The sequence below is a fragment of the Trachurus trachurus genome (assembly GCF_905171665.1).
Source record: "Trachurus trachurus genome assembly, chromosome: 4".
NCBI classification, from domain to species: domain Eukaryota; kingdom Metazoa; phylum Chordata; class Actinopteri; order Carangiformes; family Carangidae; genus Trachurus; species Trachurus trachurus.
In genome coordinates this window covers 32,605,241-32,614,765 of record NC_139898.1, presented here as the reverse complement: position 1 = coordinate 32,614,765, position 9,525 = coordinate 32,605,241, and positions in this window count along the sequence as shown.

Here is a 9,525-nt window from a genome sequence, read left to right as displayed (position 1 = left end):
TTGAAATATATATATATATGGTAATTTAGAGCTTTTATTGGCTAATGACTAAACTAGTCTAAATAACAAAAATATCAAGTCTTTTCAGACCTTGAATAATAATAATAATGCAAAGAAAACATGTTCATATTTATTCCTAAAGAACACAGCAAGAATATTTTAACTCAGGAAGAGTTTATAAATCAGATTTTGTGGGATAATGTCAATGTTTAATCCCAGCAGTGGTTTTTATTTATAATCTTCCTATAAAACCAGATGTGGTTCAGGTGATGACCTCGTCATCAGTGTCACATTAAGTAGAATGAGTTGTGTTTGTGTTGGTATTTAAAAAAGAAAAGAAAAGAAAAGAATGACTGTCATACATGTGGAGATGCTTTTAAGAAACATTTGTGAAAGTGGTCTCTTATTTTTTTTCCAGAGCTGTATGTACATGTTTTACATAAACCTGTGATTTAATGTGTTTTTCTGCAGCATTTACTTCATATTTCATCTTCATATCGTGAAATAATAAAGCAGATGGTGCTTTCAAATCTGAGCCGAACCGAACCACAGAGACTCATTTTATTACTTATTAGTTAATTTATTAGTTTAGAGTTCTATCTATCTATCTATCTATCTATCTATCTATCTATCTATCTATCTATCTATCTATCTATCTATCTATCTATCTATCTATCTATCTATCTATCTATCTATCTATCTATCTATCTATCTCTTTAACTTATGTATATTCAAATTGTATATTCTTGGATGCTTAAATCTCCCTTGGGATCAATAAATTATCTCTGATGTTATAAATGTTATTGGGGGGAAAAAAGATGGAGGGGCACAGGCAATAATCACTCTGAAGAATTAATGAAGTGAAAAATTAATAATAACAAATAATAATACGTAATATAAATGAAAGAAAAGAAAAGAAAAAAGTACCAACAAACAATAATAACCACGGCCATAAAGATAAATTCTCTATGTTGTAGTTGGACCAATCAGAACCACTGAAGCTTCTGAGTTGAACAAGTGTCATAGGCTATATATAATGTGAATTTATTTATTTATGTTTTATATTTTCAGTGTCGCCCTCTTGTGGCTGCCCCCCCCCCCCCTGCCCCCCCACACCACCCTTCTCCTCCTCCTCTTCCTCCTCTTCCTCCTCTCTCTCTGTCTCTGTCTCTCGTTACCATGGTGATAGTGGTCAGCAGCCTGGCGTGTGAAAGAAGTTTAGTTGTGAATGAGTCGGAGGGAAAAACTTCTCCCCTCTCTCTCTCTCTCCTCTTCACAGTCTGTTTCTCCCTTGTTCGCCCCTTGTTGTGGTAAACAACCCTCCGTGGACCACGTGACCCCCCCCCCCCCACACACTCCCCCCCAAACCCCCCTAAACCCCCCCAACAACCCCCCAAAAAGACCCTTCACTCCTTTAACTGGGACCCAGTTAATGACTGGGATGGTTGGTGGGTTACATAATGGGCTCCTCCGCTGTAGGGGGATGTGGATGAGGGTGTGTGTGTGTGTGTGTGTGTGTGTGTGTGTGTGTGTGTGTGTGTGTGTGTGTGTGTGTGTGTGTGTGTGTGTGTGTGTGTGTGTGTGTGTGTGTGGATGTGGATGTGGATGAGGGGTGAGGGGGGGTTGTGGTCTTTTGTTGCTGTTTCAGGGTTTGTTTGGCTCCAGTCATCCAGAGAATCGACTCATCTGTTAACTGTTTCTCTTCAGCTCCAGGTCCACATTCAGATCCATGGCACCAGTCCTGGTCCTGGTCCTGGTCCTGGTCCTGGTCCAGGATAATCCAGGTTTCACTAAACCCCATCAGTGCACTGCAAAAACTCAAAATCTTTCCAAGAATATTTGTCGTATTTCTTGTCAAAATGTTTCATTTCTAGTCAAAACTAATCTCTTTCCACTTAAAATAAGACTCATCACCTAAAAATGAACTTTTTGAAGTTTTCTGTGCTTGTAATAAGAAAGAAAAACTTGCTCCACTGTCAGATTTTTCTACTTATTTCAAGTAAAAATATGCTTGAAAGAAGTAAAAGTCTAAAAGTTTCTAAAAACAAGCTACTTTTTAATGTGATGAGTCTTATTTTAGGTATAATGAGATTTGTTTTGACTAGAAATGACATTTTGACTAGAAATAAGACAAATATTCTTGGTAAGATTTTGAGTTTTTGCAGTGTGAATCCAGGATGAGTCTGTTTCATTGCGTGGTGTGAGCACAGATACATCAAACCAGGTCTAAGTGATCCAGATTAGGGAAGATTGGGGTTTTGTTTTTCATCTAATTGGTTTATCATCATTTCCCCAACACACTGTATTGTTGTAATATGAGCACAAATCTGTCTTTTCTTTTTCTTCCATTTTTTGTAAGTTTATATTTTCTCCTAAAAATAGAATAAAAAATTGACAAAAACAAAACAAAACTCTGTAAACACGACATTGTTTCAAGAAATGTCTGTAAACAGGAAACCACTGTAAATGACTCAACAAAAAAATACAGTTTTAAGGCTGAAAACTCTGTTTCCATGTGGACGAAACGATTAAAAACCTTTTGCAGATCCTCCTGAACCCAAACAGACAGCTGAGTGAGTCCAGGTGATGAGGTCACGACGTCGCTGTGAGTTCCTTCAGACACAAACAGGATCAAACTGGATTAAAGTGTTGACACCACAGAGCTGTAATCTGACCCCAGATCAGTGTCTGGATGAAGATTCATGTTCTCACCTCCACCAAGGATCACTACAACTCCCATCAGCCTCAGCTGCTGTTGCCATGGAGATGGAGAGGCGAGGGTCTGTGGACGCTGTGGTCGACCTCCATGTTGGTCCTGACTCCTGACTGTCCTGACGTGAAGACATGAGGATATGAAGACATGAAGATATGAAGACATGAAGACATGAAGATATGAAGACATGAAGATATGAAGATATGAAGACATGAAAACATGAAGACATGAAGATATGAAGATATGAAGACATGAAGACATGAAAACATGAGGATATGAAGACATGAGGACATGAAGACATGAAGATATGAAGATATGAGGATATGAAGATATGAAGACATGAAAACATGAGGATATGAAGACATGAAGATATGAAGACACAAAGACATGAAGACATGAAGACATGAAAACATGAGGACATGAAGACATGAAGATATGAAGACATGAGGATATGAAGACATGAAGACATGAAGATATGAGGATATGAAGATATGAAGACATGAAAACATGAGGATATGAAGACATGAAAACATGAGGATATGAAGACATGAAGACATGAAGATATGAAGATATGATTTGAAAACATGAGGATATGAAGACATGAAAACATGAGGATATGAAGACATGAAGACATGAAGATATGAAGACATGAGGACATGAAAACATGATTTGAAAACATGAGGATATGAAGACATGAAAACATGAGGATATGAAGACATGAAAACATGAAGATATGAAGACATGAAGATATGAAGACATGAAGATATGAGGGCATGAAGACATGAGGATATGAAGACATGAAGACATGAGGACATGAAGACATGAGGACATGAAGATATGAAGACATGAAGATATGAAGACATGAAGACATGAGGATATGAAGATATGAAGACATGAAGACATGAAGACACAAAGATATGAAGACATGAACACATGAAGACATGAAGATATGAAGACGTGAAAACATGAGGACATGAACACATGAAGATATGAAGACATGGAGATATGAAGACATGAGGACATGAGGACACAAAGATATGAAGACATGAAGACATGAAAATATGAAAACATGAAGACATGAGGACATGAAGATATGAACACATGAGGATATGAAGACACAAAGACATGAAGACATGAAGATATGAAGACATGAAAATATGAAAACATGAAGGTATGAGGACATGACGTCATGAAAACATTAGTAAGACTTGAGGACATGAGGATAAAAAGTGAAAACATAAAGAAATGAAAACATGAAAAGGTGAAAACATGAAACGGTGACAACATGAAAAGATGGCGGCTGAGTAACAGGTGAAGTGGTGTCGTAGCAGGTGAGAAGTTTAAAGTCAGAGTCTCGTTGTCGTTTCCTGAAAACTTAAAGCAACAGGTTACACAACAGGGGAGGTGTGTATCTGTGTGTATATGTGTGTGTGTGTGTGTGTGTGTGTGTGTGTGTGTGTGTGTGTGTGTGTGTGTGTGTGTGTGTGTGTGTGTGTGTGTGTGTGTGTGTGTGTGTGTGTGTGTGTGTGTCTCTGTGTGTGTGTGTGTGTGTGTGTATGTGTGTGTGTGTATATGTGTGTGTTTCTGAGGCCCGGGTCTATTGAGGCTGCAGAACCATCTCTCTCTCTCTCTCTCTCTCTCTCTCTCTCTCTCTCCAATTACAGGACAAAGACGCCTCATTCAGCTCTGCAGCTCCACCGCTGCAGCTTTGCATCTCTAATGAGCTCAGAGACCCTAACCCTCCTCCTCTCCTCCTCCTCCTCCTCCTCCTCCTCCTCCTCCTCCTCCTCCTCTCAGCAGCAGCTTCACCTCCTCCTCCTCCTCCTCCTCCTCCTCCTCCTCCTCTCAGCAGCAGCTTCACCTCCATTAGGGAGACCAGGGTCCAGGGTCCAGGTCTGAGTACAGGTCCTGTTTCTGTCTCTGTCAGTGATGATCATTTACACTCAAACTTTGAAACAAACACATCACAGCAGTGGTTCCCAACCTTTTTTGGCTCGTGACCTCATTTTGACATCACAGATTTCTGGTGACCCCGGCCCAAGGCGGCAAGTCTGAGAAGTGAAGCTCACTTCCGCGTTCAAAAAACTGCAATCCCCTCGGCTTCCTCTGGGGGCTGGTGTCAGAAACGTTTTTTGCTCTCAATCGATAGTTTCTACCCCCACACACACTCTGAGGGGGGTGAATTTTTTTTTAACTCTACCGTTTTACTGTTATTAGGTTAAAACTCTGGCCAATTAGGGCGCGGAAACGTTGAGTGACAGGTCCGAGCAGCTCCGTGGACAGCTGCTTCGAGGCCAGTGGGCGGGTTCTCGGCCGGCTAACGGCCGCACCGCTCCAAATATGGAAAGTAGAATCCAACATGGCGCGGTTCAAACCCCCGTAGTAGCGGCACAAAACAGACTCCCCCAAACCAATGGGTGACGTCACAGTGTTACGTCCATTCTTTTTACAGTCTATGGTCATGACCTCATTTTGACATCACAGATTTCTGGTGACCCCGGCAGGGATTCATGCAGCCACGTGATTGCAGCTGTCAATCAATCAAGATGCCTCAGCTCAGATCATATTTTTAAATGCTGCATTTTATTTGAACTCGATTTATATTCAAGAAAGTGAAAGTGTACAGTTGTATACTCAATATTGTGTGTGGTGTTTTTAATCATAATTTTAAGAATAATAATAATTAGTTTAAAAAATACTTTTTTTTTTCACTTACTAGACATTTCAGGCGACCCCATGTTGGGTCCTGACCCCAAGGTTGAAAAACACTGCATTACTGGCTGAATTTATTTTCTTCCTCCCCTCTCTCCTTTTCCTCCTCCTTCCCCTCTTCCTCCTCCTCCACCTCATTCTTCCTCCTCCTCCTGTTCCTCTTTCTCCTCTTCCTTCTCCTCCTCCTCCTACTTTTCTTCCTTTTTCTCCTCCTCCTCCTCTTCCTCCTACTTTTCTTCCTCTTTCTCCTCCTCCTCCACCTCATTCTTCCTCCTCCTCCTCTTCCTATTTCTCCTCCTCTTCTTCTTCCTCCTCTCCCTCCTCCTTCTCCTACCCTTTTCCTCTTCTCCTTCATCCTCTTCCTTCTCCTCCTTCTTCTCCTCTCCCTCCTCCACCTCATTCTTCCTCCTCCTCTTCCTACTTTTCTTCCTCTTCTTTCTCCTCCTCCTCCCTCTCCTCCACCTCATCCTTCCTCCTCCTCCTCTCCCTACTTTTCTTCCTCTTTCTCCTCCTCCTCTTCTTCCTCCTCTCCCTCCTCCTTCTCCTCCTACTTTTTCCTTTTTCTTCTTCCTCTTCCTCTTCCTCCTCCTCCTTCCTCCTCCTCCTCCTCTTCCTCCTCCTCCTCCTCCTCATGTTGTTGTATTATAAAACACAGTGATGTGAATCATGTCTGAGCTGTTTATTGACACTGGAGCTGCAGACACAACACACAGATTAACACACACACACACACACACACACACACACACACACACACACACACACACACACACACACACACACACACACACACACACACACACACACACACACACACACAGCTCAGAGCTCACCTGTCCTCACCTGTTCTGTCCTCCATCATCACATCACATCTGCATCCAGCTGCTGTTTCCTGACATGATGGATCAGGGATCTCAGGGGCTCCGTGGCGGTCCGGGTCTCTCCTGCTCCGCCGCTCTCCGCTCAATATGTTTTTAATTCTAACAGAGCAACACACACACACACACACACACACACACACACACTCTCCCCTTCTTTCTGAGGAAACGATGGCGAGTCTCCACATTCCTCTGAACTGGGAAACAACGAATCACATCACAGGAAATCTGAGAGGAAGAAGCCGACTAATGCTTTCCTGTCACACACACACACACACACACACACACACACACACACACACACACACACACACACACACACACACACACACACACACACACACACACACACACACACACACACACAGACAGAGTCCAAACCATAATTACAGGCTACAGATGTTCAGCAGTTAAAGTTTCACTGCAGCACGATGAGAGGGAGCCAAGAAGACCAGGACCAGGACCAGGACCAGGACCAGGACCAGGACCAGGACCAGAATGAAGATTATGATATGATGAACCGGACCAGGATCATCACACCATGAGGATGAAAACTGAGACTATAGGACAGGACCAACATGGATCCAAGGCCACATCCAAACACAGAACCAGAGACCAGAAGAAACCAGACGGGATAGAAAAAGGAGAAGAATATTTGTGTTAATATAAGTCTTAAATAGTTATATTTTCCCTTGTATCCTACAACCTTTATCCAATGAGGAGAGAGAACGGCATAAAGGGGCAGTCCTCTCTGTGTGTGCAGCCAAGGGATGCGCGTGAATGTGGTGACGTAGGGACGAGGGCGGGGACTGCTAACTCCATCGGCTGACAGGAAGTTAGACAAAACCACCGGATCGCTTACTTCTGCTTTAACTGTTTTATTGTATTGTATTATATTGAATTTTTCTAAGTGTAATTTAGGCTACTATATAACTTATATAACTAATATTTTTCACTTTTAGCACTCCCCTCCCCCTTCCCCGTCAGGCTGCACTTGAAAATAAGAATTTTGTTCTTAATTTGCTCGCCTGGTTAAATAAAGGTTAAATAAAAATAATAATAAAAGGGTTAAGGACCCGGGTTCAGGATCAGTTTATTCCCAGTCTATTCCCAGTCTGTTCCCCAGTTTGTTCACAGTCTGTTTGTTCCCAGTCTGTTCTCTGTTTGTTTCCAGTTTATTCCCAGTCTGTTCCCTAATCGATTCCCAATCTGTTTCCAGTTTGTTCCCAGTTTGTTCCCACTCTATTCCCAGTTTGTCCCCAGTCTGTTCCCACTCTATTCCCAGTTTGTTCCCAGTCTGTTCCCACTCTATTCCCAGTTTGTTCCCAGTCTGTTCCCACTCTATTCCCAGTTTGTTCCCAGTCTGTTCCCACTCTATTCCCAGTTTGTCCCCAGTCTGTTCCCACTCTATTCCCAGTTTGTTCCCAGTCTGTTCCCACTCTGTTCCCAGTTTGTTCCCCAGTTTGTTCCCACTCTATTCCCAGTTTGTTCCCAGTCTGTTCCCAGTCTGTTCCCAGTCTATTCCCAGTTTGTTCCCAATCTGTTCCCACTCTATTCCCAGTTTGTTCCCAGTCTGTTCCCACTCTATTCCCAGTTTGTTCCCAGTCTGTTCCCACTCTATTCCCAGTTTGTTCCCAATCTATTCCCACTCTATTCCCAGTTTGTTCCCAATCTGTTCCCACTCTATTCCCAGTTTGTCCCCAGTCTGTTCCCCAGTCTGTTTCCCAGTTTGTTCCAATTCTATTCCCAGTTTATTCCCAGTTTGTCCCCAGTTTGTTCCCCAATCGATTCCCAGTCTGTTCCCAATGTCCCCAGTTTGTTCCCACTCTATTCCCCAGACTGTTTCCAAGTCTGCTCCCTCTGTTCTCTGTTTATTCCCAGTCTGTTCCCAGTCTGTTCCCAGGTCTTTTTCCAGGTCCTTTTTCCAGGTCTTTTTCCAGGTCTTTTTCCAGGTCCTGAACCACTGATCCTGAACCCGGTCCAGGATCAGTGGATCAGGACTCGGGTTCAGGACCAGGACTGTGGCTGTGATCTGGTTTATGTGGAGCTGATGTTGGCGTCTGCAGCTCCTTGTGGTTCTTCTCCTCTCTCCGGTTCCCTGTTTCCCTCCAGCCGTCGCCATGGTGACACTCAGCTATGCGGAGCCTGAATACAGTCGGCGCTCCGTGGAAAGAGGCCTTTGTTACCCACAACCCCCCTCTCCCCTCACTAAAAACCCTCTCTGTTCATCCCAGCTCTGTTTTCTCGGAGCAGCGAACAGGAAACCGACCGCTCACATGTCCCGCACCAGTAGCTTCCTCCGCTCCCACTACGCTCCCAGTTCATCACTGGTAAACTTCCAGAAACACAGAAACATCCCACTGCTGCTGCCGCTGTAATGTTCATCGATTCCCAGTGTGAGCTCAGCAGAGAGGGAAATGTTGATGGTCTGTTCCCCAGTCTGTTTCCCAGTTTGTCCCCAGTTTATTCCCCAGTCTGTTCCCAGTCTGTTCCCCAGTTTATTCCCTAGTCTGTTCCCAGTCTATTTCCAGTTTATTCCCCAGTCTGTTCCCAATCTATTCCCAGTCTGTTCCCAGTCTGTATTCCCAGTCTGTATTCCCAGTCTGTTTCCCAGTCTGTATTCCCAGTCTGTATTCCCAGTCTGTTTCCCAGTCTGTATTCCCAGTCTGTTCCCACTCTATTCCCAGTCTGTCCCCAGTTTGTTCCCACTTTGTTCCCCAGTCTGATCCTAGTCTGTTCTCAGTCTGTTCCCAGTTAGTTCCCAGTCTGTTCCCAGTTAGTTCCCAGTCTGTTCCCAGTTTGTCCCCAGACTGTTCCCCAGTCTGTTCCCAATTTAATCCCAGTCTGTTCTCTGTTTGTTTCCAGTTTATTCCCAGTCTGTCCCCAGTTTGTTCCAGTCTGTCCCCAGTTAGTTCCCAGTCTGTTCCCCGGTTTGTCCCCAGTTTGTTCCCAGTCTGTTCCCCGGTTTGTTCCCAGTCTGTTCCCCGGTTTGTTCCAGTCTGTCCCCAGTTAGTTCCCAGTCTGTTCCCCGGTTTGTCCCCAGTTTGTTCCCAGTCTGTTCCCCGGTTTATTCCCAGTCTGTCCCCAGTTTGTTCCAGTCTGTCCCCAGTTAGTTCCCAGTCTGTTCCCCGGTTTGTCCCCAGTTTGTTCCCAGTCTGTTCCCCAGTTAGTTCCCAGTCTGTTCCCCGGTTTGTCCCCAGTTTGTTCCCAGTCTGTTCCCAG